General features: G+C 35.0%; 1 pseudogene; it reads left to right on the forward strand.

Moving 5' to 3' along the window:
* Positions 1-1,006: 1,006 nt before the first annotated feature.
* LOC102673308 lies at positions 1,007-4,614 on the forward strand (annotated as a pseudogene).
* Positions 4,615-11,502: the final 6,888 nt, after the last annotated feature.

Consider the following 11,502-nt stretch of genomic DNA (forward strand, 5'->3'; position numbering starts at 1 on the left):
TTATTATTTTATTATTTTATTATTATTTTATTACTTATTATAATTTTATTATTTATTATAATTTTATTATTTTATTATTTATTATTATATTATATTATTTATAATCGCTTCGCTTTCTTTCTTTCGCGAGGAAAAAAAGAAAGGAAGGAAGGAAGGATCTCGGTGATGGAAAAAAAAAAGAAAAAAAATAACTGATCGGTGGATATAAATTGAAAAGAATCGGTTGGAGGGTGTGTGATCGAATTTCTCTTTGCAGCGACAAACTCCTTCGGAAGGTGGTGTGATCGGCGGAGATCGGCGCGGCACATCTGGCGCGCCACATCCTGGCGGAAAGCACGAGTCATCGGCGTGGCCTACAATCGAAAATGAACGAAGACGACACTCACCGTGTCGTGGGAGATTAAAGGAAAGGGGAGTATCTTCCGTTCTGATGAAGACGATTCCACGCGATACTTCGATGCATGGAAGTCGATCACTGGGTCCTCCCGATTCGGTGGATGGGTTTGACCCATTGTCGCAACATCAAAGACTTGGCCCACGAAGATTTAGCATTGTCTAACCTGTGAGCCGCCATTTTAAACACTGGCCTTTTAAATGGCCGTGTAAAACCGTGTGGCCACCCAAGTGGAGAAATGAAAACGAGGTACGTCGGAATCGATTGGATGAAAAATAGAATTTTTAAAGGGGTGGGAGAAAAGATTCACGTCATTTTCACGCCATTCGAAATCCTTTTGATTCTTTCACGATACGATGATGCTATATATTTCCTTTTTCAGGGATTTGAGAGCAAGTTTTTTTTGAAAGGAACAGAGAGAGAGAGATGAAAAGGTAGGAAATTTAAAATTATTTTGGAGAAGAAAAAAAAGATATCCAGATTTTAAAATTTATTTTCAAAGCAGATAAGAATTTTGGATATTAAGAAAAATGGATAAATTTGGATAAAGATGGATATTAAGAAAAATGGATAATTTTGGATAAAAAGAAAAAGGAATACGCTGTTAGATGCACGAACGGGATCAATTTCTTCTTCTTCTTCTTCTTCTTCTTCTTCTTACAAGCGTTACTCACGCTCAACGGGGTGTACTCTTATATGGGGAAAATGGAAGAGAAATCTATACCGACCACCCATCGTGACCATGGTGGAAAGGTGAATTAAGTCACAATGCGGCTACAGCGATCTGGGAATTTAGAAATAATGGTGGAGAGCAGAACACTGGTCCAATTCTATCGAGCGACCAGGTATCGACTTATGACCGCGAGGAAGCTCCTTTCATTAAAGAAATTATTTTTGACCCGTGCTACGCTTTACAAAAAACACCGCACACGTGCAGAGCACACCTTTATTTTATATCGTGTTGATTCGTGTCTCTCTACAAATTTAAATTAATCATTCCTTTGTTAAAATGACGTAAGTATAATAAAGAAAGATTTTTTTCGAAAAATATAAAAATTTTTACGTAGATGCATATAGATTCTTTTTACAAAGTTAAAATGGAAGATTTTGTAGGAAGGTGTGTAACGTCTCTATTACCAAGATGATCGATAAAAAAAAAGAAATAGAAGGAAAGAAGGAAGGAAGGGGTGTGGGAACATCCTTGGAGCTTTTGGAGAGGAAGTATTAGACGAAAGAGGAAAGGAGGAGGAAGCGTGGGAGGAGAGAAAAGAAGAGGCAAAGGGTGATGGTGTGAACAGGTGCTTAATCGTTATTTGTCAATCATTAAACGTTATGCCTTTATGAAGATCCGACTCAATCTTCGATGGACCGTGGAAATCATGGTATTCTATAATTAGACATCGAGGATGAAGGAAGCGCAGGTTTTTAAATCGGGTCCACCTACATCCTCTCATTTTTTATCACGATCCTTTTCATCCGAGTGAAAGCAACTTGACGGTTGTCGAGAAGACTCTATTAATCCATCCATGATTGCATGCTCTGATAAGCATGTAACTTGAATTCCCACGTGTTTTTTGAATTATTTAATTAAATGATTGAAAGGATTCAACAAGTGTAATGATTTTATTAAAAATTAATTGGCAATATTTAAAGATAAGATTCTTAGTAACGTATTTTTTAATGTGATACGCTTGAAAATTTTCCCAATGAAGAGTTAGCAAAATTTACAAACATATATTGTGTCAAAAAAATCAATTTCACATATATTGGTAATATTATTTTCATTTTCGTCATATCTCACAATATATCCGTTTAGAGAGTAAATTTTTAGCGCTATATTCGAATGATCTTCTTGATTATCTCCTCATTAAGAATAGTAACTGTTAGGAATAGTAACTATTATTTTAAATTGTGTTGACGATTCAGGTTTATTAATGTTATGTAACATGTTATGTAACATGTTTTGGAAGATGAAATTTAATTTTTTATAGAATAAATGAATTTATAATATTTTGTTTATTAGTAATACCTTATATAAAAAAAGCTCAAATACTATTTTCAACATGAAAATATCAATAATAGCAATAATGCACCATCTTTAGTTCATTCATCAACTTTAGTTACAGAAATTTGGAATTTATATGAAAAAAGTTTTATTCAACATTAAGACAATTGAATAAAAGGTTTTTAAAAAATTTATAAAATATTGGTAACTATTTCTTATTATTCAACCATGTGATATAAAAACACATAACATTTTATTTATAGCATCCATTCCTTTTTTTTATTGTTTTATTTAACAATAGTTAACCTTTCTTTATAAGATACAAAGTGTGTGAGAGGTTAATTAGCTTCTCCTGTCATCAATGTGTCAACCATCAAAGTTACTTCCTTTGGATAAATTTTGAGTAAATTCAACTTTGAACGGATTTCGAGTATTCTTTCTTGAATCCACATTTTACAAAAAGTAAGTTAAGATTCCCTTCTTTCTCCCCTCTCATTCATGATTGAAGCTCTGCAAGAAACGACACCTTGACTCGATACCAATAAAAAAAAAAAACTAATAATCTCAATTATCATTGAGATGCACGAGAATCGACGAGTGAAAATATATACACGAAACAAATATCTTTACAACTTGCATATCTCGATTATCTTTAACTTCATCGTTCACTTTCGTATTTCATTTTATTTTCTGCTGAAAATTCTGTCCTATTGAATTTCATATTCCATAGGTCCAAACTAGGTGGTCCCTCCTAGTCAAGTGGATCCCTCTAGTGAGAAAAAGCACAGTAGCTTTATCCCGGTCTACGGATAATCGCTGCTGGAATCACACTAATTTCAACCTGGGAGGTATTTCTTTTTCTCCCACCGCTGGAAGCAGGAAGTTGCACGTGTCGAATCGCCGACAATCGCGCACAGATATTAGTCAGGTTTGCGTGGCTACCGAAATGACATCGCCTCTCCTTTCACAGGAAGAAAAGTGGAAAGATGCGCAAACGAGACTGGTTCAATGCTTTCCAACCAGTCACCATCCCCAATCAGGATCACGGAACATCCACTGTTGTTAATCCGACTTCATCATTGTGAGCGAAAGGACACAGGAGAAACAGAGAGAGAGAGAGAGAGAGAGAGAGGAAATGGAAGAAACCATCACTTCGAAGCGGAAGAATCATTTGCAACGCTCCTTCGAGATTCGAGGTTATTTTTCATTCAAACTAATTCAATTCTTTCTCCCTCTCTCTCTCTTTTTTTTGATCAAAAACATTTTCACACTTTCTTGTCGACGAGAGTTCGAGCGACGAGAGTGTAGGAAGATGGAAAGGTAAAGTACCGTTGCCGAGTTTATTATCACGGATCTTTGGATACGACTTACGTCCTGTCGTTGTCAATGCATCTCCATAAATCACGTGGCGTGGTGAAGATCAAGGACATGGCGAAGCCACCTCGAGCGAACGATCAGTTAGCGAGGTGGCGGGAGAATAAGGAGAAAGAAAAAAAGAGAGAGAAGAGAGAGGGAGAGAGAGAAAATTTAATAAGTTGTAAATTAAAAGTTCTCTTAACTGTCATTTCCTTATAGCCAATCGATGCTTGGTCACCGATGCATCCTGTCGTCGAGCATTACAGCGCTCGTTCTGCTGGCGATACGGGCAGTAACTGACTTTTTATCCGTTTTTTATCCGAATAAGATATCTCCCCTTTCTTCTCGCTCATATTCTTCCTCCTTCGCTGCGTCACTTTTTCCATACGCATAAATTTAGCCTCGTTAACTGTTACAACAATTTGTCACAATTTCCATTAAATTTACATTATACGATCCTCCATAGAACTCGTTGTATTTATCTATATGCATTTTTCTAGCCCACGTTTCTATGGTTACGGATTACGAGATGGTAAGAGACGACCTATCGAAGTGGACAATTTTTATCGTGGACAAATTACTCTAGTCGTCGTTCTAGCAAGGAGTATGAATCTCAATGGTAGGAGGAGTAAATACAATGATAGCGTACAAATAACGAACAGAGAGAGAAAGAGAGAAGAGAGCGAGAGCTGTGTAAAAATTGAGATATACGACGCCGTTACTAGGATTGGAACTAATTACCACCCAGAAGCGACGTCCATACCTCTGGTAATGGCAAAGAAGAAGACTGACCCTCCTATTCGCGACCGTACAACCCGACCTCTGCATTGACCTCGCCGATTTATATCCTCGTAACGAGGTAAAAAAAGCTTGGAGGACAAAAGGAAGAAGGGAAGGAAGAGGTATAAAGAGTAAGATTCGTTTTGCATGTGTTTTTTGTAGCTACCATCGTTGTCTCGTCTTTATTTGATCGATGTTAAGGGAATGAAAAGAAACGACAAGCTTCTTGATCATTGATTTATTCCTTTCTTGTTCGTTAGGTTAGTTTTCTGGTATTCGAAGGTTATCATTCAGATATTATAAATGTCTTTATAATAATAGAGTGATTGCATGTACAGGGTGTTGATATATTTATGACATATTTTTGAAAAGATTGTTTGTATGGAAATTTATGAAGAGAGATAGGAACAGAGCGATCTCACTCTCTTTAATTGCTTGTAACTTAATAAATAAATCTCGACCAATATTTTTGTACGACTCTTGTTCTCTAGAATCGATTCTTCAAATGTCTATGAATATAATAACACCCTATATATTTCACATTGTAATTTAATACATAATTTTCAATCGATATTTTTGAATGTCTCTATGTAATAATCTGTATGTGTTTGTTTTACTCTCTAAAGTGTACGACAATTGTATTAACACTGTGTATATTTCGTATCTCTATTGCAACGAAAAAAAACAAAATTATCGATCATTCGTATCGTGGATATCGTATGATGCAAAAGTTAATTTTCATGTCGATGCAAAATTAGGCGTATTTTATAAATAAGATATCGTGAAAAGTCGTAATATCACGATTTGACTCCAACGATTCTTTCGACGCAATAACGGTAAAAAGCGGACCTGTTACATGATTTTAATGATAGACATTACAAGTAGGCGATGATAAAAGGATTATTAAATTAGCAGTATTTCACGTTTCTCGAGTAGCGCACTTTACGATTTTTATTTTATTCAGAAGGCGTAATTTTATTTATGCTTTCAAAGCGCTAGATTGGAGTGATATTACGCAATTTACGCGAGATTTCTGTCTGTTCATAACCAAGAAATAAATACGGTAGATACACGTTGCAATAAATGGAAGATAATTTTTTTGCTACCGCGTTTATCGTTAATTTAGAATCGTTCGTTTCACAATTTTATATCTCTACTTTTACTCAAAAGCAACGTTCCACTACTTTTCTATGGACGAAGATGCCTAGGTAATCCCATAATTACGGATCCAATGAATTTTTTTCACATAGAAATCAGCACAAATACCAATCATCAAAAATAATGAGCGCGTCGATGAGGTTAGCTTTCTTATTTTAAATCTTTCTCGACGATATACTCGAAGAATCGATGTTTCATAAAGATATTACGATTCATTCTTTTATTATTAACAAAATTTATAACTCTTAATTGTAATTTTTCAATTCGTGCCAAAAGTGATTTCTAACCTAACTTGTCGAATTTTAAATAAATAAGAATCACTCAAATATTCACACTATATTCCGATATACTATTTATTTCCACCGATAATCGATGATCCAAGTTAATGTATACTCATCACAGATATAAAAACCTGGTTATTTAGAATTTGTAAGGAGAGGATCACTTTATAGCGTGGAGAAGCACCGTTAAACGTCAAAATATGCTACCGACTGTTCGACCGCAGTCGATTTCTAGCAACTTCTCAAGGATAATTTATGCCTGACGCACAAAGCATCTTCTCTTCTCGATAATCGTCTAAATTGCGAAACATCTAATCACTGACGGACAATTAACAATCCGGAGATAACAACGTGACAGCTTACAGTTAAAACTCGGCGCCTAGTCTATCGATCATATGTGTAAAGTAAATTTTGCATCCGATGCGTGTAAATACTATCGTGATACTATCGCGATACGTGTATAAGGATCGCTCGAATGCGAAAGAATAAATCTTCTTCGGCGAATGAATCAATCGTGTTAGAGAATAATTGAATCAATAGTATAAAAGTAGCTAGTTTCTATCTTGTTCCAAACGCATGCTTCATGGATACATTTATGTTGTAATTTGTTTACGATAAAATTTATTGTAAATAAAATTTCGTCAAAAGGCAAACTGGAATTTTTAAAATGAAGAAGGGAATAGTATTTTATACCCATTTTTATTTTATTTGTTATAATATAGAATAGTAATATGAAAAAGTTTGAAAAATTTTTCTAAATAAAAACAAAATTGGATTGGTATGTTTGATAATTCAGAAATTAATCAATTCCTTTTCTCTAAACTCATTAGATGAGAGTCAAAGAACTTCAAAATATTCTTTATGAAAAAATAAGAAAATTTTTTTCCCAATTGAATAACGAATGAATTATAAATAGGAGGTTATTTTACATGTGAAAATAGATTATATTTAAAAACTTTTAGTTTTCTTAACCGATATACGATTCCTTCAAAAACAAGGTTTTGAATGATAAAATTTTATTCTACATTTTTTTCTTTTCACAAAAACAATAGAATATTCTTTTATCGATAATTCACTCATATCCAATGAAAAAATTAACCAATCTCGCTTAAAAATCTTTCAAACTTGATTTTCTGGAAAACGAATCTTCAGACGAAAAAATTTTCTTACTTTTTCCACAAAGAATCACTTCGCGTCCCTTTGTACGTAATTTCCTACATGTATCCCTGACCAACTGCGAAAAAATCGATGTGCAACAGGTTTTCACGACGAAAATGACATCGACGACAGGTAGAAAACCGTTAAACGCGAAAAACGTCGCAATCAGAAAGGTTGTATCGCGGGACGTGACGGAGCATCGAGCATACTAATGCGAATTTCTATCAAAGTTGCACGTTGCATGTTGGTGTTTAAGGTTAAACCGTGGTGCATGAACGAGCGATGCAATCCGCCGCTCTGAGGAGAAAGATTGGTGAGAATCCTGGAGAAACAAGACCTCGAGACCAATTATGGCAAGCAACTATGATATCGGTGGAAGCAATCTTCTAGCCAACGAGATAACCGAGGATATCTTTCGATCCCGTATACGTTATGACGTGTGGATATACCAATATCTGCGATTAGATAGCATCTTTAACCGTTTTAGGTTTAACGCCACCAATGCGGGATTGTTTTGCACGAACCAATCGTTTGCGATTATCTTATCTCGAGTTTCAAGTTGATCTCGTGTTTGTTATATAAAAATATTTTCACGATCGAAATTTTCAAAATTGATCGTCAAATTTTTATTGGAAAAGTGATGCATTAGTATTGTCACGTAACTATAAATATTTAACACATTTAAAAATTTCATAAAAGTATCTCTATTTTAAATTAATTCTTCGTATATAATTCTTTTATCTTTTTAATATAAAATTTCTTACGGTATGCTGTTTAAAAACGATCTATTTTTAGAGAAAGCGGATGTTCAATATATATTTTTTATCGACAAGAAGTTAAAAACATGAAAAAACTCTAAGCGCCATCTAGGAATGGACTTTGCATTATTGTGAGAGAAGAGATTTTCCTTCTGAAAATATTTCGAGTAATTTTTTTGCATCTCGAGAAAATTAGGATATTAAAAGTATTTTTAATTTGAGGTGCGTTCTTTTTCTGCAACTCATCACGGTAATTTGAATTAGAATAACGGAGAGAAGGAAATTAAATCTTTCAATTTAAAAGAAATCCAAGCATTTATTCAAGCCATATGTTAATTCACAGCAAAATTATAAAGCGTTCGTAGCATTCTTTTTTTTTATTCTATTTATCTATATCCTACGTGATGACAATTAAGGACGAAAATTCTCCATGCAAATTTGTAAAAAAAAAAACAAATAAATAAAATGAATCACAATCGTGGGATGAAAACAGAACTTCTCAATCGGTAAGCACGAATTTCTTCTTTAATCGCACGATTAATCCACGCTGTCGTCTGAAACGACCGAAATTTTTCACGGGTACGAGCATGCCCTCAGACAAGTATACGGCGCATAAATCCAATGATTTAAAACGAATTTATAGATAGGCATAACAAACGTACACTCGACGTATATCTCTGGTATTATTGTTTTCCAGCCGTAGATTTACCACAACTTTTCATCATTTGGCTCGAATTTGACGCCAATTTGAGGTTAGAACAATCAGTCGAATAGATAGATTCGTTCTAACGGAACAACGTACGTGATAAGGTTAGGTTGTGTAAAAAGTGATGAATCTTGCATTATAAAAATACAGATCTTTCTCTTTATAAAATAATTCCTTCAAAAAGCTATATACCGACGGAAAATTTGTTTCAAGTTTTAAAACTACTTGTAAATGTTGCTTGAAAATTGAATAGCTTTTGATTCTTGCGGATTCTCAAATTTAATTGGTAAAATTTACCGTTTCGTTTCTATAAAAGCGTTTTCATTAGTATATTATATATTATTAGTATAGTATTTCTAAAACTGGCAAAGTCGTGTAAATCATTCTGAATTGAAATTAATAGAGAAAACAAAATGACGATAAATGACGATATTCATCTAATAAATATTAAAAATACCTCAAGTTATTAGATTCGTGAGACAACGAAGGGCGATGGGGTTAAGATTTACGAATTTACGACGTCGACATGCAAATGTTTCGAATTGTACGAAAGTATTCGTTTACTACGCATTAATACAGGTGCAATATTTTATAAGATTGTAATTACTCGTAACTGTCTTCGACGATATTTTCTCGGACGCGTAGCCGAGGAGAGTAATCGAAAAAAAAGCGCGGGAATCGCATCGTGATAACATCATTAACGATGTTGTTTCATGCTTACAGTTACACGAGTCGATGATAAAAACGAAAAAGATGCGACACTTGCGTGCTACGAAACCTGTGAAATTACGATGATAAATATTTTTATCTACACGCTAATTGAATTTTCATTAATTTACGATACCCTTTTACAAATACGATTCCAATTCGAATTCTTATTTCTTGCTCGCATATTATTATTAAAAGAAAAATATTAAAAGAAAAATATATTTTTAAAGAAAAGGGAAAAAAATTAAAACTTTCTTGTTGCATTTCAAAATTTTAATTTTAATTAATAATAATTAATAATAAGTCCAGAAAAGTATATAATAAATTTTTTTCTCGAATTTTCTGCAATTTTCTGAATTCCTATTAGTATATATCCAGCTCGATTCATCTTTCGATTTTGATTTTAAAAATCGATAAAAACGATGGTGTTAACGGAGAATCGTTGCAAAGATGATCGTTACTCGATGCGACTGGATATATCCTGGCGAACGTCCAGCCTAAAGAGAGGACAGAAGAAGGAAGAGACGAAGAGATCTGGTAGCCCCTCGCTCGGTTTTTCAAGCGAGCAGGGAGGGCAAGAGAATCTGATTGCGCGGGATTCCCGCTTTGAAGTGGCACCGCCGATGTTCTCGGCCATCTCGACTCGTTACCACTACGGAATCGCCACTCTTTCCGCGATATCTTTTCTTCGGATTCGTTCACCGGGTCAACCGGTCACTCTATCCTCTTTCCATTCGAATTAACACATTATCCTGGAATTTTTTTCTATTTTTCCACATTTTATCTTTTCAGATCGTTCAATTTCGCGAAAAAAAAATTAGAATTTTTTTTTTCTCTAAACGATTATTATAATACGATTTTTTTATTGTTCTTTCATGGAAAGAAGAATTATTGATACAATTTGGCAAAGAAAGATGCCATCTATGCGATAAAAACACGAAAAATTTAAAGTTAGTGTTTAAGCGTTAAAGTGAATACGAATAACAACGCGTTATATAAGGCGATCTTCGAGATTGGGGATCTTGCCAAAAGATGGCGCGAAATCAACGGGGAGCAAGATCTCCGTACGGTACAAAGAGCCGAAATCTTAATTACCCAGCGGACAGCCACTTTTCAATTTCTCACCTTGGCTTGAGGGACGGCAAAAAGTCAGTGGCTACGTACCTTGGAATATGGCGCGATGCCAACCTGACCACAGTTTATAACCCATGTTTCTTTTCTTTCCAACGCTATTTTCCATCCTTCCCTTTCTTTCTAATCCTGCCCGTATCTTTATAAAATGTTCTAATACGCAATCTTTCGTATAAATCGTTTTCAAAATTTAAAAATAAAAAGAAATAAATAAATTTGATACAATGTCTGTACAATATATTCACTTATCCTGCGATCAAACGCTATTTCTAGTCACTATATTATTCTTTATAATACATTCTAATATATAATCTTTCGTAGCTGCTTTTCAAAAATCCTGTCTCCATAAAAAAAAAAAGCTAACGTGTATCCATTTGAGGGATAAATTTGATCAATGTCGCGTATTCATATTCATTTATCCTCGTAACAACAAGTATCGATCACGGCAAAAGATCAGACAAGATCGCGAGTTAAGAAAACGCGCGTATCGACCGCCACTCCGAGCAACGTTCGTGTATCTTACGAATACACCGTGTAAGTACGCTAATCCAATTTAATTCCTCGAACGTAACACACTTGTAACGGCATGGAACGTGTACACACTCGCGTATCGAAATAAGGTGTACGCACCATCACGGAATCCATGAGTGGCGCTGAGTGGCGGTGGCAAGAAGATAATGCGCCCTCTGAACATTTCAAATTCCAACCGCACCGAAGAATAAGATTCTCTTTGCGATTCTCCTATCCTCTTTCTTTCTCCTCCCTCCCCTCTCTGTCAAGCGGTATCCCCCTCCCCTTTATCCTCGCGTCTCTCCGGCTCTTTGGGTTCCTTGACTTGGCGGATAATTATGTTCCCGGCCCTTATTCCACGACTTCGAACCTCTCCATAAACGTATCGAACCGTTCTCTCGATTCAGCTCTTCGAGATCTTCACCCATCTCTCTTTCTCCTTACCTTCTTTCTTTTTTCTTCTTCGATCTTTCTCTTTACTCTTTCTCTTTCTTCTCTTTTCTCGATTTCTTTCTTCGACTAATGCAAGACTCTCTCTCTCTCTCTCTCTCTCTCTC

Source organism: Apis dorsata, unplaced genomic scaffold (assembly GCF_000469605.1).
Source record: "Apis dorsata unplaced genomic scaffold, Apis dorsata 1.3 scaffold_1170, whole genome shotgun sequence".
Lineage (NCBI taxonomy): Eukaryota > Metazoa > Arthropoda > Insecta > Hymenoptera > Apidae > Apis > Apis dorsata.